The sequence below is a fragment of the Arachis ipaensis genome, chromosome B6, assembly GCF_059453495.1.
Source record: "Arachis ipaensis isolate K30076 ecotype BB chromosome B6, ASM5945349v1, whole genome shotgun sequence".
Lineage (NCBI taxonomy): Eukaryota > Viridiplantae > Streptophyta > Magnoliopsida > Fabales > Fabaceae > Arachis > Arachis ipaensis.
Genome location: NC_142441.1, coordinates 106611387 through 106625998, shown reverse-complemented (window position 1 = coordinate 106625998; position 14612 = coordinate 106611387). Strand labels below are relative to the sequence as shown.

General features: G+C 41.6%; 2 non-coding genes across 2 annotated transcripts; one reads left to right on the top strand and one right to left on the bottom strand.

Moving 5' to 3' along the window:
* Positions 1-5206: 5206 nt before the first annotated feature.
* On the top strand, positions 5207-5310 carry LOC148562199 (small nucleolar RNA R71). Its single transcript, XR_015886635.1, has one exon. It is a non-coding gene; the product is annotated as a small nucleolar RNA R71 (small nucleolar RNA).
* Positions 5311-12280: 6970 nt separating this feature from the next.
* Positions 12281-12387, bottom strand: LOC148562198 (small nucleolar RNA R71). Its single transcript, XR_015887148.1, has one exon. It is a non-coding gene; the product is annotated as a small nucleolar RNA R71 (small nucleolar RNA).
* Between the last annotated feature and the right edge of the window lie 2225 nt (positions 12388-14612).

Below are 14612 nucleotides of genomic sequence, written 5' to 3'. Positions count from 1 at the left end.
GAGACCTTGGTGTCCAGCACCTCTTTGGGTTACTAAATGCTCTGTAGTGAGGGTTACTCTTGATAGTGGATTTTCAGCTGATAATCCCGGATTAGTTAACCCAAGTTACCAAGTGATAAGGCACCCCTAAGAGCTTATTCATCCAAGTAGATCCCTCACACAGGAGCACCACAGACACATGCCTCAAGATTAAAAACCATTGGTGCCTAGCTTTATTGCTTACTCTTTTTCTTTTGTTTTTCACTTCCATTGTTCTTTCCCTTTTCTCTTATTAGGATCTTGTTATTAACTTAGTCTCATGGGTATATCCAAAGTCAAGTATTCAGGATAGATAGTTGTCCTCCTAGCCTTGTGGTTGAACCAACTTAGCTAATTTATGACTATCCCAAAGATTCATGAATGCACTTCCACATTACGAACTCTACTCTGGTCTTTTAAAAACATAAACCTTCTCTTCTTCATTTGATTTAAAGGGACAAGCTTACAAGAAAGTAAAGTAAGGATGCAGTGACATAAAGACTAGTGCACATAGACTTTCTTCAATACCAAAAACTTAAAAGACATAATTGAAAAAGGTTTAAACATAACATGGAAGAAAGTTCTATTTCATATAAGATCTTCATTATTTAAAACATAGAGAAAGATGGAACAAAGAAGGAACTCCACCACCTTTTACTGTTGTGGATGTCCATGCTCTTTTCCTTGCTTGTCCTCCTTGTTTCTTCTTGCATTTCCTCGCATCCGTGCCAATCTTGCTTGCTTCCAATCCTCAAGTGCCTTCCTCACTGACTCATGACTCTCTTCCACCCTTTGTCTTTCCTTTCGTGCTAATTTATCCTTCATTTCGTCATACTTGGCTATTCCTGGATGCAATACTGGCAGCTGTCCCACTAAGTAACCGAGCCTGGCTTGAGTGTTTATATGATGTTCTGTTTCGCTCATGTAAACTCCTTCTGCGAATGCCCTTTGCTCGTCCAATAGTTCTGCCTGTTCGATTTGTCTTCGATGCATCTCATGTATGTGCACCCCTTGATGTGCTTGGATGTTGATTAGCCTCTGGGTGGATTCTTGTTGCTCGTTTTGCCTTTGTTCCATCCTGTTGAATGTTTCTCCCCATTGTTGTCCTTGACTTAGTTGCTGTTCCATCATTTGCCTTTGCCACTCACCTTGCTGAGTCATCCATCTTAAAAGTGTTTCCTCTTGCTGCCCCATCATCTGTAGTTGAAGCTCTTTCTGTGCTCCTTGGCTTTCCAAATATTGTCTAGACAAGCCATCAATGGCCTCCTGCAATTGGTGCATGTCCAAGGTCTGTTGTGCTTGACCCTCTAAGACTTGTCCTTCCACTACTTGAGGGGCTGTTTTCTTCCTTTGCTTCCGCTGAGGCAAAGGGGATGCTGCAGCTTTCATCCTTCGTACAGTTATTGGGATGCCTTCCTTTATCCACATGGGGTTCTCATCTTCAAAAACTACCCCAGCTTTCTTGCATATTCGGTAAATAGTGCTGGGGTAACCTAACGTTCCTCTTGAGTCACTTTTCTCTGCATCTTTCTAATACCTTCAGCTATGAGTTCATGAACCTTGATTTCTCCTCTCTTCAGTATACAGTGCACCATTGTGGCTCTCTTGACATTCACCTCCGAGTTGTTTGCAGCTGGGAGAATAGACCTTCTCACTAGCTCAAACCACCCCTTGGCTTCAGGAGTGAGATCTGTTCTCTTGATGAACTTTGGGTTATTTCCCGCACCCCTTTCCCAGTCAGCTCCTGGTACACAAATATCTTGCAGAATCTGGTCATAATTGGGGTTGTCCAATCTTGAGTGATAGCTTTCCTCTTCAAATTGTATAGACCGTAGCTTCAATGCCCTCATGACACTCATGGGACCAAAGTCCACCATCTTTCCTCTCACAAAGCTTGTGTAAGACTCATCCTTCTTATCATATCGAACCGCATTTGCATAAAATTCTCTTATGAGATTTGCATTCACCTTAATGACCGGATCAGTGAGGAGCTCCCATATTCTCCTTTCTATCTTCTCTGTGATTTCGGGGCACTCAGTCTTTGTAACTTGAAATCCCAGCTTATAAATGATTTCTTTATCAACCATCCACCCGTATTGCAATGCATGATGCAAGCTTCTAAATCTCCTTTCATCATATGGGTGTTCTTCCATGGGTTCCTTTCCCTTCCTTCTTTTAGAACCCGAAGACGCCATGAATGATAGTTAATATGTGAAGGTGGTAAGGTTGTGGAGACTTTTGGTTGTTTAGGGTTTTATGGAAATGAAGAGAGTGAGGGGAGGAATGTTTATAATCGGATAGTGGGTGTCTTGTACCGAAAGGAAGAGTGGTGAAGGGTGTGTGATGACAATGAAGGGTGGTACGGACAAGGGTCGTTTATATAGAGAATTTGTGAGAGAATGGAGGGTGTAGATTGATGAAGTGGTCACTTGATGGACATGGCTAGAAGACAAGGATCATCACTTTATGACGGGGATTGCTCGGTCTTCTAGGGGTGCCATTTTTTTAATGTTGCATGGCAACATTTTCCAATGTATTCCCTTTTTAGAACAAGTGTGTAGCCCCTCCTTTTGTGGTGTCCGAACCTTCTTTGTTTGGTTGTCCAATCTATCCCTTTTAATGCCCCTTTTCTTTTCCTATAAAGACAAACTAAGAAAAGTAAGAAAAGATATTAGAATGACCATATGAACTTTACAGCTAATATTCATAAAAGGGAAGAAAGGATTTGATTGTTTATTTATGAATTCCAACTAACTAACTAACTATTGGTGGGTCCTTATATGCATCTTGGTGGCACCATGGGGTGACACCAAACTTAGTTTGAAGCAATGTGATGAAAAGTTTTGTTCAAAGCTCCCAAGACTAGCATGCATCTTGGTTTGCTTTGAACACCAAACTTGTTCTTCACTATATACTGCATGATAAAGATTTCACCAAGTGTTTGTCAAGTTTGGGTTGAAATTCATAAACATTGATTTATTCATTATTTTAAAAACATATAAAACATGGGTTGCCTCCCATGAAGCGCTTCTTTAGCGTCACTAGCTTGACGTTTTTCCTTCATCAGGGTGGTTGGTAGTGCTTAAAGTCCTCCCCTCTTGCTGTGGACTTATATCCCTTGGTTGGATCAATGATCTCCACATGTTCCAGGGAAAGAACTCTGTTGATAGTGAAGACCTTGGGTAACTGAGACGGTACAGTGGGGAGATTAGGAGAAATATCTAGGAAGTAAGCTGAGACAACTCTATCCCCCGGAGAGAAGTCTTCCGTAGGGATCTTCTTGTTCCTCCATCTCCTTGGTACCTTCTTCTTTGTTTTTTTTGAGGTTGCCTTCCCCTTGGTGACTTCTTTTTTCCAAGGAGTTGTGATGATGTCTTCACCTGCCTCTAGAGGTTTAGGTTCCTCCAACTTTTCCTTGAGCTGTGGCAATTGCTGTTTTACTTGTTTATCTATTAAGGGGATCTCAGAATGAACTGGCTGTGCTTCAGTGCTTGTTTCCTCCTTCAGTGTCTCATTATCATTTGTGCTTAGTTCCTTGTCCTCTTGATCTGTTTCTTGTGAGAGTTTGAAAACATTGAAGCTGAGTCGTTCATCATGAATTCTCAATATTAGCTCTCCTTTCTCTACATCGATAAGTGCTCTGGCCGTAGCTAGGAATGGTCTTCCCAATATGATTGGATGAGTGTGACTCTCTTCCATGTCCAGGATGACAAAGTCTGTTGGGAGAAAGTATTTCCCAACTTTAAGCAACACATTTTCCACCACTCCTATTGCTTGCTTTTGAGTTTTGTCAGCCAGTCTGATGATTACATCTGTGGGTATTATCTCATTGATCTGCATCCTCTTCGCCAGGGATAAGGGCAGTAAGTTGATGCTGGCCCCCAAATCACATAGTGCTCTATCGAACATAGCTTCACCTATGGCACAAGGGATGTGAAAACTCCCTGGGTCTCTTCTTTTTGTAGGCAACTCAGGTTGAATAAGGGCACTACATTCCTTGTTCATCACTATAGTCTGGCCTCCTTTGAATGAGCTATTCCTGGGAAGAAGTTCCTTCATATACTTGATGAATGCAGGCATTTGTTGAATTACCTTGATGAATGGTATGTTCACATGCAGAGATGCAAACAAGTCTAGGAACCTTGAGTATATTCTTTTTCCCACAGCACCATTGAGCAGTTGAGGGAAGGGTGCATAGAGCTTCAGCAGCTCTTGTTGTGAGATTTCTGGTTCTTGGCGATCTCCATCCTCCTCCTTTGTTGAGTTGTCTTCAGGTTGTTTGCAAAGTTTGCCTTGCTTGTCTTCAGTCTCTTGATCACTCGCAGTGACCATTTTGCAATCTTTCCATCTTACTTTCTTTGCTTCTCCTTTGGGGTTTTTCTCCGTGTCACTTGGGAAGCTATCAGTAGGTTTGGGAATCTTCTCAGCTAAATATCCCACCTGGAATTCCAGCTTCCTGATGGTCTCTCCCTGGTTCTTAATATTGGCTCGCACCTCCTCTTTGAACACCTTATTTTCTTGAATCTCTTGGCATATTCCTTCAAGTAAGGCTTCAATCTTAGAGAGCTTGTCATCAATTGATGAGTGATTCAGAGCAGATGTGCTGTTTTGGTTTTGATAGGTGTGTGGAGAAGTGTTGTTGTGGGGGTGTTCAGATGTCCTCTGTGTGAATTGCTGGTAAGCTGCATTGTTGTTGGAGTTGTAACGTCTCTGGTCTTGGTTTTGATCTTGCTCACTTCTCCACCTAAAGTTTGGGTGGTTTCGCCATCCAGGGTTGTAGGTCTTGGAGTATGGATCATAGTTTTTTCTTGGTGAATTTCCAATGTAGTTGGCTTGCTCCTGACTCCCCTCTGCTTCTTCATTCACTCCTTCTTGGGTTGTTGATGAAGTGGAGATTGCTGCTACTTGGTTCATCTCCATCTTCTTGGTGAGGTCAGCCAACTGCTGGGTAATGAGCTTGTTTTGGGCCAAGAGAGCATCTACATTGTTTAGCTCCATTACTCCTCTTGTGTTCCCTCTTTCGGAAGCATAGAAGTAGTCGTTCTATGCTACTGTTTCAATAACATCTATGGCTTCCTCAATAGTCTTCTTCTTGTTCAAAGATCCTCCGGATGAATGGTCTACGGCCTTCTTTAACTCATAAGACAGTCCTTCATAGAAAATGTGCAGCTGCACCCATTCGTTGAACATGTCAGGTGGACACCTCCTTGTTAAGTCCTTGAATCTCTCTCATGCTTCATATAGAGTTTTACCATCTTGTTGCCTGAAAGTTTAGACCTCAGCTCTCAGCCTATTGATTCGTTGAGGAGGGTAAAATCTTGCTAAGAATTTGTTCACCACGTCTTCCCAAGTTGTCAAGCTTTCCCTTGGGAAAGATTCCAGCCACTTGGCCGCTTTGTCCCTAAGTGAGAATGGAAATAGGAGCAGTCTATAGGCGTCAGGGTGAACACTATTAGACTTCACTGTGTCACATATCCTCAGGAAGGTGGTTAGATGTTGATTGGGGTCTTCTTGAACACCTCCTCCAAACGAGCAGTTGTTCTGAACAAGGGTGATGAGCTGTGGTTTAAGTTCAAAGTTGTTGGCATGGATTGTTGGCTTTTGGATGCTACTTTCGTAATTGCCTGGGTTTGGATTGATGTAAAAGCCCAAAACTCTTCTATCCTCCCCATCATGATTTGCTCTACCTCCTCCCCCATGGTTGTGATCTTCTTCTTCATGATGGTTTTCCATGTTATCTTCCATGTTTGTTTCAAAGAATTCTTCTTCTTCCTCAGCACCAACCACTTTCTTTCCTCTTGTCTCCCTCCGTAATCTAAGGAAGGTCCTCTCAGGTTCAAAATCGAAGGAAGTTGAAGCCCCGCTTCTTCTCCCTGTCATACAACCATCAAGTGCAAGCAAGAAAAGATAGGTGCAGCAAGTATTTGTGTCAGAATTTTTGTTAGTTGTGGGTGATGCAATATATCAAACAGTTAGTGGGTTAGCAAACAGAATTGAAAATAACAAAGAAAAATAAAAGAGTAGAGGGGGAATGGAAGAAGTTTAACTAAAACAAAAAGTAAATCACTCAAACAGAAAATAAAATTCACAAAATAAAAATGCTCAATCTAGTGATCTTCCAATTTAATCATTGTTGATGCACAATCATTCCCCGGCAACGACGTCATAAACTTGATGCGAGGAAAACTTGTCTCTCAACAAATCTCCCTTCGGCAAGTGTACCGAATTTGTCGTCAAGTAAAAACTCACAATAGAGTGAGGTCGTATCCCACAGGGATTGATTGATCAAGCAACTTTAATTAGAAGAATATTCTAGTTGAGCGAATCCAGAATTTGGGTTGAGAGTTGCAGAAAATAAAATGGCGGGAATGTAAATAACAGAAAAGTAAATGCTAGAATTAAAGGACTGGAAGTAAATGACTGAAAATAAATTGCAGAATTGTAAATGGGAATGGGGAATTTGCTCATAAAAGTAAAGGGCAGAAATTAAAGAGAATGGGTAAGATCAGAGATGGGGAGTTCATTGGGCTTAGGAGATGTTGCAATTCTCCGGATCAAGTTCATTTTCATCTCTTCCTCAATCAATGCACTCATTGATCTCCTTGGCAATCTTAATTGATTGAATTACAATTTCTTGCAATTCAATCTCTCAAGTCTTGATCAATAGCCAATTCCTTGGTCAATTGCTCATGAGAAGAGATGAAGTATGGTCACTGATTATACCACATGCATTTCCCAAATCAAGTATTGAGAGGGTTATAGTCACATACCCATCCAAACCCAATTTGGTCCAACATGAGAAAGCATTTCTAGCTTGATCTCTTCATTCCTCTTTCAAGGTTCAAAAGAGATCTAAGTTTGAATAGCTTTTTTTCCAAGATAACTACTCAATGGGATGAAGATCGAAAGCTTTCAAGTAAAATCAAGAGAAAAGATAGAAGAAGAATAATGAAAATTAGTATTGATCCATCAAATTACAACAGAGCTCCCTAACCCAATGAAAGGGGTTTAGTTGTTCATAGCTCTAGAAAATGAAAATAAAGATGGAGAATACATCCTCAAACTAGAAAATGCAGAGAAAGTAAAATACAGAGAGTAGTTCCCTTTTTCCAGCCCTTCAGAACTCCTTAACAATTCAAAGCTACACCTATATATACTCTTTCTCTCAGCTTCTAGTTGGCTCTTCAAGTCTTGGGCCTTTGGATCTTGAGTTTGAAGCAGTTCTTTTCTTCATTTGGGCTTGGCTTTACTTGCAGAGAGAAAGTGCTAAGTGGGCAGAGACTTTAGCTCAAGGCGTTAGGGGTGTTAACATTTAGTGAAAGTATAAGTTCGAGAACGTTAGTGACGCTTAACATTTTCACTAATGTTCCAATGTACCCCTTTGCCTCACGTTAGAGCCCACGTTAACTAGGTTAACGTGGCTTCTAACGTGGCCTTGCCAACCTTCGAGAACGTTAGTGACACTCAACATTTTCACTAACGTTCCAGTGTGCCCCTTGTTGCTTCACGTTAAAGCCCATGTTAACTAGGTTAACGTGGCTTCTAACGTGGCCTTGCCAAACATCGAGAACGTTAGTGACACTCAACATTGTCACTAACGTTCCAATGTGCCCCTAGATCTCACGTTAGAGTCCACGTTAACTAGGTTAACGTGGCTTTTAACGTGGCCATTCTTAGCCATCCCAACGTTAGTGACAATGTTGAGTGTCACTAACGTTGGCTCATCATTCATTCCTCATCGTTAGCTTCCACGTTAACTAAGTTAACGTGGAAGTTAACGTGGCTCCTTGGGGGTTTGTGTGGTTTCTTCCAACGTTAGTGACAATGTTGAGTGTCACTAACGTTGTCGACAACTCCCATTTCTTACGTTAGCTCCCACATTAACCAAGTTAACGTGGAAGTTAACGTGGTGTGTTGCATCCTTAGGCCAACGTTAGTGACAATGTTGAATGTCACTAACGTTGGCTTCTCTTCCCCCTTTAACGTTAGTGGCCACGTTAACTAGGTTAACGTGGGCTCTAACATGGCCACTCATGAGTGTTTGCCAACGTTAGTGACAATGTTAAGTGTCACTAACGTTGGCTCAACTTCCCTTCTCCACGTTAGAGTGCACGTTAACTTAGTTCACGTGATTCTTAACGTGGGCAATGATGGCTTTGAGAGTGTTATTGGCAATCACTTTTCTCATTAACCTTGCAAGTTACCTTCCTTTCCTTGCTTCCTTTGGTCCTGAAATCAAGCAACAGAGTGCATCAAAGTTCTAGTCCAAGTCATGGGTAATGCAGCATACAATTTGTCACTAAATTCATGCAAAATCCTCATGAAATAATGTAAAATGCACAATGTATGCTTGAATCAAGGTGTAGGTGAATATCTACCCAAAACTAGCTTATTTCCTAAAGAAATGCATGAAACTACCCTAAAAACAGTAAAGAAAAGGTCAGTGAAATTGGCCAAGATGCCCTGGCATCAGCGTCTTGTGCGTGCGCACCAACCCTCTTTCTAGTCACCCCTGTGCACGCGCTCACAGCTGTGCGTCTGCACACTCCAATACACACTCTCTGTTTGCAGCGATCACACATTGTGTGCGTTCGCATCCCTCTAATTTCTGCCTTCTGTGCGTGCACACAGGTCTTTGTGCGTACGCACACGACTCATTTTGGGGAATAAAAGGGCACGCTCCTCTGTTGAGCAGCAGCTCTCTTATTTTCTTCTTCTCTTCGCTGTTGCTACTCTCTACCTTTGCCCAGCCTCTCAGGTGACCCTGCCACCGGCCACCGCCGCCGTCAGCCCGCCGCAGTCTCTCTCTCTCTCTCATACCCTTTCTCTCTTACTTCTCTTCTCTTTCTTTCTTTCTTTCTTTCTTTTCTCTTTACTTTCTTCACCACCGGTGGGTTTTTCTCCTCTGGTGTTTTTCCGGCGAACCCAACCACCGCAAGCTCGCAGTGGCTATAAGGAGTGTCATTGTTTCTTCCCCAATTCTTGTTTTCTTAACCTTCAATTTTTAGGTTCTTATTTTCTTTTTGTGTTGATTTCTAAAATTGTGTTTATTTTTTATGCCAGGACATTTTGGCCAGTTTCACTGACCTTTTCTTTATGGTTTTAAGGTAGTTTCATGCATTTTCTTAGGAAATAAGCAAGTTTTGGGTAAATAATCACTTACATCTTGATTCAAGCAAACATTGTGAATTTTACATGATTTCATGAGAATTATGCATGAATTAAAGGACAAATTGAATGATGCATGTCTCATAACTTGGATTAGAGCTTTGATGTACTTTATTGCTTGATTTCAGGACAAAGGAAGCAAGGAAGAACCACGTTAGTAGCCACGTTAGTCTAGCTAACGTGACCACTAACGTGGAATGAAGGCTAGCTTGCAACGTTAATGAGAAAAGTGATTGCCAATAACGCCTTCGTGAGCCATTATAGCCCACGTCAGTTGCCACGTTAACTATGTTAACGTGAAAGCTAACGTGGAAGAGAAGTAGAACTCCAACGTTAGTGGTAAAAGTAAGTGCCACTAACATTCCAAAAGGGGCAATTGGCCACGTTAAGAGCCACGTTAACTTAGTTAACGTGAGCTCTAACGTGGAAGAAGAAGATGATGCCAACGTTAGTGACACTCACCTTTGTCACTAACGTTGGACTAAGCCCATATTGGCTACGTTAAAAGCCACGTTAACCTAGTTAACATGGACTCTAACGTGGAGGGAGCAAGAATCACCAACGTTAGTGACACTCACCTTTGTCACTAACGTTGGATTGAGCCACTATGAGCCACGTTAGTTGCCACGTTAATTACATTAACGTGGAAGCTAACATGGAGAAGAGAGATGATGAGCCAACGTTAGTGACACTCACCTTTGTCACTAACGTTGGAGATGGCTATCAATACCACGTTAGAAGTCACGTTAACCTAGTTAACGTGAACTCTAACGTAGGAAGCAGGGGCGTTCTGAAGCGTTAGTGACAAAGGTAAGTGTCACTAACTCTCTCGAAGATTTGGCAAGCCTACGTTAAAGGCCACGTTAACTATTCTAACGTGAACTCTAACATAGGGAGAAAGGGGTACTCTCAACGTTATTGAAAAAGGTAAACCCCAGTAACGTTTGCGAAAGGCCAAGGGTCAACGTTAGTGGTCACGTTAGTACCACTAATGTTGAAGTTAACGTCGACCACTTTGGGTTAGGAACGTTAATGAAAAAGGTGATTGTTACTAACGTTCTCGACCCCACATTTTCACTTAACGTTAACACCACTAACAGCCTAAGCTAAAGTCCCTGCCTACTTCACACTTTCTCTGCAAGTAAAGCTGAGCCCACTGAAGAAGATAACTGCTTCAACTCAAGATCCAAAGGCCCATATCCAAGACTTGAAGAGCCAACTAGAAGATCAGAAGAATAGTATAAATAGGGAGAGCTTTGAACTAGAAAGGAGCTTTTGGCATTATTAGAATTACTCTCTGTAATTTACTTTCTCTGCACTTTTAGTTTAACTTTCAGAATGTACTCTCCATCTTTACTTTCCATTCTCAGAGCTATGAACTACTAAACCTCTTTCATTGGGTTAGGGAGCTCTGTTGTAATTTGATGGATCAATAATAGTTTTCATTATTCTTCTTCTTTCTTTTCTCTTGATTTTACTAGAAAGCTTTCAATCTTCATCTAATTGAGTAGTTATCTTGGAAAAGAAGCTATTCATACTTGGATCTCTTCTGAACCTTGGAAAAGGGATGAAGAGATCATGCTAGAAATGTTTTCTCATGTTGGACCAAATTGGGGTTTGGGCGGATATGGTGACATATAATTCTCCCAATACTTTGATTTGGAAATACATGTGGTATAATCAGTGACCACACTTCATCTCTTCTCGTGAGCAATTAGACCAAGGAATTGGCTATTGATCTGATTTGAGAGATTGAATTACCAAGGAATTGGAATTCAATCACTTAAGATTGCCAAGGAGATCAATGAATACATTGATTGAGGAAGAGATGAAAATAAACTTGATCCGGAGAATGCAACATCTCCTAAGCCCAATGAATTCCCCATTTCTAATCTTACCCATTTTCTTTACTTTATGCCAATTACTTCTATGATCATCTTCCCCATTCCCATTTACAACTCTGTAATTTACTTTTCGTCATTTATTTTCAGCTCTTTATTTCCAGTATTTACGTTTTCTGCTATTTACTTTCCCGCCATTTAATTTCCTGCAACTCTCAATCCACATTCTGCTTAGTTCAACTAGAACATTCCTCCAATTAAAGTTGCTTGACCAATCAATCCTTGTGGGATTCGACCTAACTCTTTTGTGAGTTATTACTTGACGACAATTCGGTATACTTGCCGAGGGAGATTTGTTAAGGGACAAGTTTCTGTGCGTTAAGTTTATGGCGCCGTTGCCGGAGATTGATTTTGTATCAACAATGATTAAATCGGTGGATAACTAGATTGAGCATTTGTTTTTATTTTGTTTGATTTAAGTTCATTTGAGTAATTTACTTTATGTTTAGCTATTTTCTTCCCTTTCCCCCACCTATTTTCTTAGTTGTTTACAATTCAGTTACTAACCCAGTAACTGTTTGATATATTGCATCACTCACGCTAACAGCATTTCTGTAGAAATTACTATCTGCATCTATCTTTCTTGCTTTTTCCTTGTTGGTTGTATGACAGGTAGAAGAAGCGGGGCTTCAACTTCCTTTGATTCTGAATCTGAGAGGACCTTCCTTAGATTAAGGAGGGAAGCAAGAGGAAAGAGAGTAGTTGGTGCTGAGGAAGAGGAAGAGTACTTTGAACTAGACATGGATGAGAATATGGAAAACCATCATGAAGAAGAGGCTCATAACCATGGCAGAGAAGGTCCAGCGCATCAGGCTAGGCAAGAGAGAAGAGTTCTGGGTTCTTACATCAACCCAAACCCAGGAAACTATGGGAGTAGCATCCAAAGGCCAACCATACATGCCAACAACTTTGAACTAAAGCCACAACTCATCACCCTTGTTCAGAACAATTGTTCATTCGGAGGAAGTGTCCAAGAAGACCCCAGTCAACATCTAACCACCTTCCTGAGGATATGCGATACTGTGAAGTCTAATGGTGTTCATCTTGACACCTATAGACTACTTCTGTTTCCCTTCTCGCTCAAGGACAAAGCATCTAAATGGCTGGAATCCTTTTCGAAGAAGAGTTTAGCAACCTGGGAAGATGTGGTGAACAAGTTCTTGGCAAGATTCTATCCTCCTCAACGGATCAACAGGTTGAGAGCTGAGGTACAAACATTCAGGCAACAGGATGGTGAGACTCTATATGAAGCATGGGAGAGGTTTAAAGACTTGACAAGAAGATGCCCACCAGATATGTTCAATGAATGGGTGCAGCTGCACATTTTCTATGAAGGTCTTTCATATGAATCAAAGAAGGTAGTAGACCACTCATCCGGGGGCTCTCTGAACAAGAAGAAGACCATTGAAGAAGCCATAGATGTCATTGAGACTGTAGCAGAGAATGACTACTTCTATGCTTCTGAAAGAGGCAATACTAGAGGAGTGATGGAGCTGAACAATGTGGATGTACTGCTAGCTCAAAACAAGATGATTACCAAGCAATTAGCTGACCTCACCAAGAAGATGGAGAGGAATCAAGTAGCAGCAATCACCACTTCAGCAGCAACTCAAGAAGGAGTGAATGAAGAAGCAGAGGGTAGTCAGGAGCAAGCCAACTACATTGGGAATTCACCTAGGTAGAATCATGACCCATACTCCAAAACGTATAATCCTGATTGGAGGAACCACCCAAACTTTGGGTGGGGAAATCAACAAGACCAAGGCCAAGATCAGAGATGCCATAACTCCAACAATAATGCAACTCACCAACACTCCACACAGAGGTCATACCAACACCCACCCAACAACACTTCTCAACATCCATACCAAAGTCAAAATGGCCCTTCTCATCCTTCTAATCTCAACTCTCCATCATCGGAAGAAAGACTATCAAGGATTGAGACTCTACTTGAAGGCATATGCAAGGAGATTCAAGATAGTAAGATGTTTCGAGAGGAAGTGCAATCTAACCTGCAAAATCAAGATGCTGCCATCAAGAAACTTGAGATACAAATTGGCTACCTATTCCAGCAAGCTCCTGACCATGACCTTTGTAGCAACATTGAGTCAAGGCCAAGGAAGGAGTGTCAAGCCATCACCCTCAGAAGTGGGAAGGAACTGAAGGAGACTTCCAAGCAATCACAACAGAAAGATTCAATTGGAAAGAAGGAGGAATAAGATGAAGTTCAAGTCCCCACCTCAAACTCACATCAAAAGGAAGGAGAGCTGAAGCCATATGTTCCGAAAGTCCCATATCCTCAACAACTGAAGAAGAAGGGGGATGACAGCCAGTTCTCCAGATTTTTAGAAATCTTTAAGAAACTACAGATTAACATACCCTTTGCTGAAGCAATAGAGCAAATGCCGCTCTATGCCAAGTTCTTGAAGGAGTTGATGACCAATAAGAGAAGCTGGAAGAACAACGATACTGTGATACTGACTGAAGAATGTAGTGCCATCATTCAGCATAAATTGCCCCAGAAAATGAAGGATCCTGGGAGCTTCCAGATTCCTTGTATTATAGGAGAAATAACAGTGGAAAAGGCTCTATGTGATCTAGGAGCCAGCATAAATATGATGTCTGTAGCTATGATGAGAAAAATGAAGATTGAGGAGGCCAAACTAACAAAAATGGCCTTACAACTGGCAGACCGATCATTCAAGTTTCCTCACGGCATAGTGGAAGACTTGCTAGTGAAGGTAGGAGACTTTATCTTTCCAGCAGACTTTGTAGTGTTGGACATAAAGGAAAGAGCTAAGGCTTCTATCATCTTGGGCAGGCCATTCTTAGCTACTGCCGGAGCTGTCATCGATGTCCAAAAGGGTGAACTGACCCTTAGACTACACAATGAAACAATGATGATCAATGTGTTCAAGGCCATGAACTATCCACAGGAACCATCGGGAGAATGTATGAGGTTAGACTCACTAGAAGATGTAGTACAAGAGACTTTTGAAGAAGAAGAACTTGAGGGATTAACAGAAGAGGAGGAATTAGCATCAAGCGAAGAAGCTGCAACAGCTGAGGTTCAAGTTCAGGGCACAATAGAGGAGAAGAATGGGAAGAAAGAAGCACCCAAATTTGAACTAAAGGCACTGCCAGCCACTCTCAAGTATGTATATCTAGGAGAAAACAAAAGTTATCCAGTGATCATAAATTCATCCCTCAGCCAAGAACAAGAGGAAGAGCTACTTGAAGTATTGCAAAGGCACAAAGATGCCATAGGATGGACCTTTGCTGACTTGAAGGGAATCAGTTCGGCCATATGTATGCATAAAATACTGTTGGAAGATGATGCTAAACCATCCATTCAACCCCAAAAGAGGCTGAATCCAGTCATGAAGGAAGTGGTACAGAAAGAAGTCATGAAGTTGTGGCAAGGAAGAGTGATCTATCCGATCTCAGACAGCCCATGGGTCAGCCCTGTGCAAGTTGTTCCAAAAAAAGGAGGAATCACTGTACTCCCCAATGAGAAGAATGAAC